At 42.3% G+C, this 4709-nt stretch overlaps 1 non-coding gene across 1 annotated transcript; it reads right to left on the bottom strand.

The window, feature by feature from the left end:
• Window positions 1–1083: 1083 nt before the first annotated feature.
• LOC120097251 (small nucleolar RNA SNORA17) lies at window positions 1084–1212 on the bottom strand. Its single transcript, XR_015639208.1, has one exon. It is a non-coding gene; the product is annotated as a small nucleolar RNA SNORA17 (small nucleolar RNA).
• Between the last annotated feature and the right edge of the window lie 3497 nt (window positions 1213–4709).

Below are 4709 nucleotides of genomic sequence, written 5' to 3'. Positions count from 1 at the left end.
GCAGCTTTACGCTTCTGCCCAGGTGAGGTACAGGGTCTGCTCAGGGTGCTGCCAATGAGGGATATGGCCAGCTCTTTGGTCTGCCATAAATGGGAGGGTTAAGTGAGAGGAAAAGGTGTCTCTCCCTCCCCAGCACCACTCTCCAGAAGCCAAAAGGCAGAGCCAGCTCGTCTGTACTCAAGTCCTGTGGTTGGATCTCCTGTAATTATAGATCCAAAATTAGCTCTCCTGTCCTGCACAGGTGAAGTACAGGGCTTGGTTTCCAGAGTCCTGTAGCAGGTTAGGGGGTAGGGAGGGCTTCCTCTCCTACCCTAATGACCCCAGAGCTGGTTCTTGCACCTGGCACAAGTGGTGAGGGGTGAGGGGAAAGAAAGGTATCTTTCATTCATTCATGTCACCACAGAAAAATGAGTGATAGAGCCAGATCTTCCACGCTTGCATCCTCAGGGCCAGATCCCTCACAACTCCTGTAATTGTGTGCAGCTCAGCTCTCCTGAGTACTGCAGCAGGAGGGTGAGGTCTGCTCTCCTGCTCTCATGCCTCTAGGGCCAGTTCTCCCATCATGCCCAGGTGAGGGGTAGGACCAGCTCTGCACAGTCTTCAGACAACGAAACATCCCTGGGTAGCAGACCAGACCAAGGACATCCACCTGGCCTTTGATGGTAACAGAACCCTGCTACTGCAGGGCCATGGACCCAGATGTGCCCCCCCCCCAGTGGCAGCATAGGCTCTGTGCTCATCAGGTGGCATTAGCAGGTATCTACAACAGGCTGTTTCTCACTACCTTGAGTCTTCAGTTCTGCTTTTCTTCAATGTGCTCACATCTTTCTGTTTCTCTTTTCTTTCATTTCTCCACTACTTACTTGTTTTTCTTAGTAGTGCCCATGGTCTCTGAGTGTCTGGGGTCATCCAGGAGTAGTCTCAGGAGTGCTGTGCACTGCTCATACATTATGGTGCCACACATGGGTCATCTGCCCACTTCTAGGCCTGCATGTTGCCAGACTGTTGTTCATCTCAGGCTAACTCTCTGTCTGGACCCTTGGTGCTGTACTGGAGGTAGTCTTAGTCTTCCTTTCTGTAGTGAATGTTACATTAATCATTTAGATATTCATAGGTCAGAACACTGACTGTGGATATAGCCCCTGTCCTCTCGGCCACCTATTGATGTACATGTGAAAGAGCAGCCACATCTACAATGCCTCTAAGGGCAGCAAGCAGGAAACTTTTTAAAAAATCTTTGGTGTACATATGAAATTTCCACACCCATGGTCCTGGTGTTTAGGGGAAGAAGACCACGAAAAGGGAGAGAGATCCCATGCTCAAAAATAGGTGGGAAATTTTAGGCTGTTGATTGACAGAAGTCAATTTGGAGTTCATTTGATCTGTATGAGGTAGATTAGGTCCATTTATGAGAATTCTTAGGTTTATAAAAAGAGATAAAATTGTACCATTTTTTGTAATCTTGATGAAATATATATTGTAGAAAGAGCAGTAAATTTATATCTTTGTGTTAAAGTAATTCAAACAATAGCATAAACAGAAAGAAAGAAATCTTAAACACCTTTTTATTTATTTCAGATTCATAAATAAACCTTCACAACTTACTTAAGCTTCCACATCCTTAGACCTTAAAACACTACCTTAGACCATCTTACAGGCTCTCGCGGGTTAGCTTTTATAGTCTCAGATCTTTACACTTGCATTTTATACCTTAGAACATTGTTTTAGATTTTATAACTTCAAGCCTTTATAACTTGGTGTGTAGGAATACGAGGGCATCATACAGTGGAGGTGGTAATATTTTGCTGACATACATTGCAGGTTTGAGTTAGGTTCTTTTCAAAAGGTCTTATCTAATGAGGTGAGAGTCAGATGGTTTTGAGGAAAGGATAAAAGTGATTTATTATTAGAGTGAAATATTTGGTGTAAGTAGAAGGTTATGTCCTGTGCTAAAAGACCGTTATATATGTTGTTTTCTGGGTTTTGTAGTAGGGTGGTCCAGAGAGAAGGGTGATGAATTGTAAGGGAGAAAAAGGCAGCTTGACAGGCTGTCATGTTGGTGTGATTATTGCCTTTACTGATGATGGAGGGGTCTGCCTCATGTGCCTTGCAATGAACCCAGACAATTTGAGAAAACAAAAGTAAGACTTTGATGAGTATATGAAGAGTTAGTAATTGAGTGGTCTTTTGTGTTTGAAGTCCTTGTTTCTTCCAGATGGTCAAGTGTGTTAAGGAAAATATATATAGAGTCTGTATACTCCATCAATAAAGTACATTTGGCAATTTGGAAGACTCTGGTGAAGGCTATTAATAATTGATAGTGTGTGGGGGTGAAGGAGGCCCCCTTGATGATAGCATAATCTGGAAGCACTGTGTATCCTGCAACATTGTGGCCTCTTGGGAGAAGAGAGGGGCATATGTATAAAGAGTATAAGAAGAAGTTGCTAGAGGAGCCTCTTTATGTGAGAGGGATGAGGGAGGAGATGATTGGGAGTCTCTGGATAGGAGTGAACAGGGTCTGGGAAATGTTGTGTTGTGGTAAAGGGAAAACACGGAGGAATTGCATTAGGACAGGAAAGAAATGAGGGTAATGAGTTTTTGATAAGAGAAGTTTGGAGGGATAGACTCTAAGGGAGGTGATGAGAGGGTTTGGAATCTTTGTAAGTCAGAGAGAGAGAGAGAGAGAGAGAGAGAGAGAGAGAGAGAGGAATACAATGTGAAGGGGAATCCCAGTTAGTTTGTTTGATTTAGAGATGAGCAGAGATTTGTGGCAAGAGCCCTTAGGCAGGGATGCCACCCTAGAACAATGTTTCTTAGATTCTGAAGAGGTAAGTTACAGGGGTAAAAGTCAGTACTAGAAAGTGTTCCAAGACTTATGGGCATTGCTCTTTGGAAGTGTAAAGATGGAAAGTTCTGCATAGATTTGGAGGCTGAGGGCCAGGGTTGAAAAAAGCTTTTGTATGTTTGTTTAAGGAATTGCTTATCAAGAAATGTTCATGCAGAAGCAACTTAGTATAGAGGATGTAGAAGTGAGTATCCAGAGACCCATGAACAGAGGAAATAGATCCCCCCTCCCATGAAAAGCTGTTCCCATTTTGTTGAGGGCAGAAATAGGCAAGGGGATTTTGAGTGAAGTGTTTGTGGGTTGGAGTGAGAGAAATTCCAAGATAGGTGACTTTAGGAGAGGAGAATTTAGCTTTGGAACCCCTGGAACTGAGGAAAGTAATGAGTGAGGCAGTATTGGCTGTCTGAGAGGGAAGGACTACAAAGGAGGAAGCTATTGACATATTGTAGCAGGCAGGAGAATATCCACATACTAAAGCAGGAGGGAGGTCATCCACATACTGTCGCAGGCAGGAAGGAAAAGGGGGAAATAGACCAGTACCTTAGTGATTGCCTGGCCAGAAAAGGAGGAACTGTGTTTGAATCCTGGGGAAAAGACAATCCAGGTTGTTGGGCTTGGTAATTATGAGAATCTGTCCAAGTAAAGGCAAAAAAATTATATCAAGTATGAACATCTAGGGATATTGAAGGGAGAAAACACCTTTAAGGTCTAGGATTAAGAAGTGAGTAGGGTTTCCAGTAGTCATGGAAAATATAATGTAAGGTGGATAGGGACACAGGCAGTGTTGATGAAGCAGAGGCCTTGAATAAGTGGAAGGTTCACTTAGGCTTTTGACTGACCATGGGAGTACTGTAGGTGAAGAGGTAGGATGTAGAATCCATTTAGTTAAAAGATATTGAATGATGGGTTGGAGGCCTCTGAGACTGGTGAAGTGTAAGGGGCATTGGAGTTTGGAGATATAGGCAGAAGGGTCTTTGCACAGAATATCAAAAAAGCTTATGAACAGAGAAGAAAGTCTGAGTGGGAATTAGACGAGCATAAGAGGGGTATGAGTGGGGGTGATTGTGGGTAATCAAATAATCAAAATACGTTGAAAACATGTATAAAGTTGTCAAAGAATTTCATAAGGTTCACAGGATAAGATCATTTCCCATGTCAAAAAGTCTTAAGGAGTGACTGGGCTGACTCTGGTGACATCATTCTCATTTCAGTAGGATGGCCAAGCTGAGGATACTCTGGCAGCAATATCAAGTTACTTATTTATCACAAAATAAACAAAATCTGGAACAGACTTCACAATGAAAACTTAGTTGCCACTTTAACTTTCCAGTGTATTTAACTACTCATTTCATCTTTAAGGTGAAATTCAACTTGCCATGAATAATCCAGGTGAAGAAGGAATTATGGTGAGCTCAAATTAAACCCAATTAAATATATGCATGTCAACCCAGCAGAATGGAGTTTTGTGAACAGTGATGTAGCCTTGGTTTGACACTTAACATGAGAATTTAAAATCATATTTCAAGAAGTCCAGAAATATTGTCACTAGCTTGGTATTTTCATAAGTCTGTTTTTGGTCCTTCAAATGGGATGCATAGAACTATAATCCTTCATTCAAATTAAAAGTATTTTTATCATGTCCCTTCATGACTTTTATGGGGCTTTTATGGGTCTTTTTCAGGCACAGATGCTCACATACTAGCTTCACACTGTATGCATACTACCACTTTTCACAGCACATACACTTGTGAGCAACTAGTCTCAAGAACTGAGCAGAAGGGACTGCACACAGGACTCAGGAGTCTTAGAGTATACGCCGCATTTTCAGACCGCCATGTTGATAGCTCCTCATCACTTGTAACTT

This window comes from Rattus norvegicus, chromosome 15, assembly GCF_021556685.1.
Source record: "Rattus norvegicus strain SHRSP/BbbUtx chromosome 15, alternate assembly SHRSP_T2T, whole genome shotgun sequence".
Lineage (NCBI taxonomy): Eukaryota > Metazoa > Chordata > Mammalia > Rodentia > Muridae > Rattus > Rattus norvegicus.
This window is presented reverse-complemented; position numbering and strand designations above follow the sequence as displayed.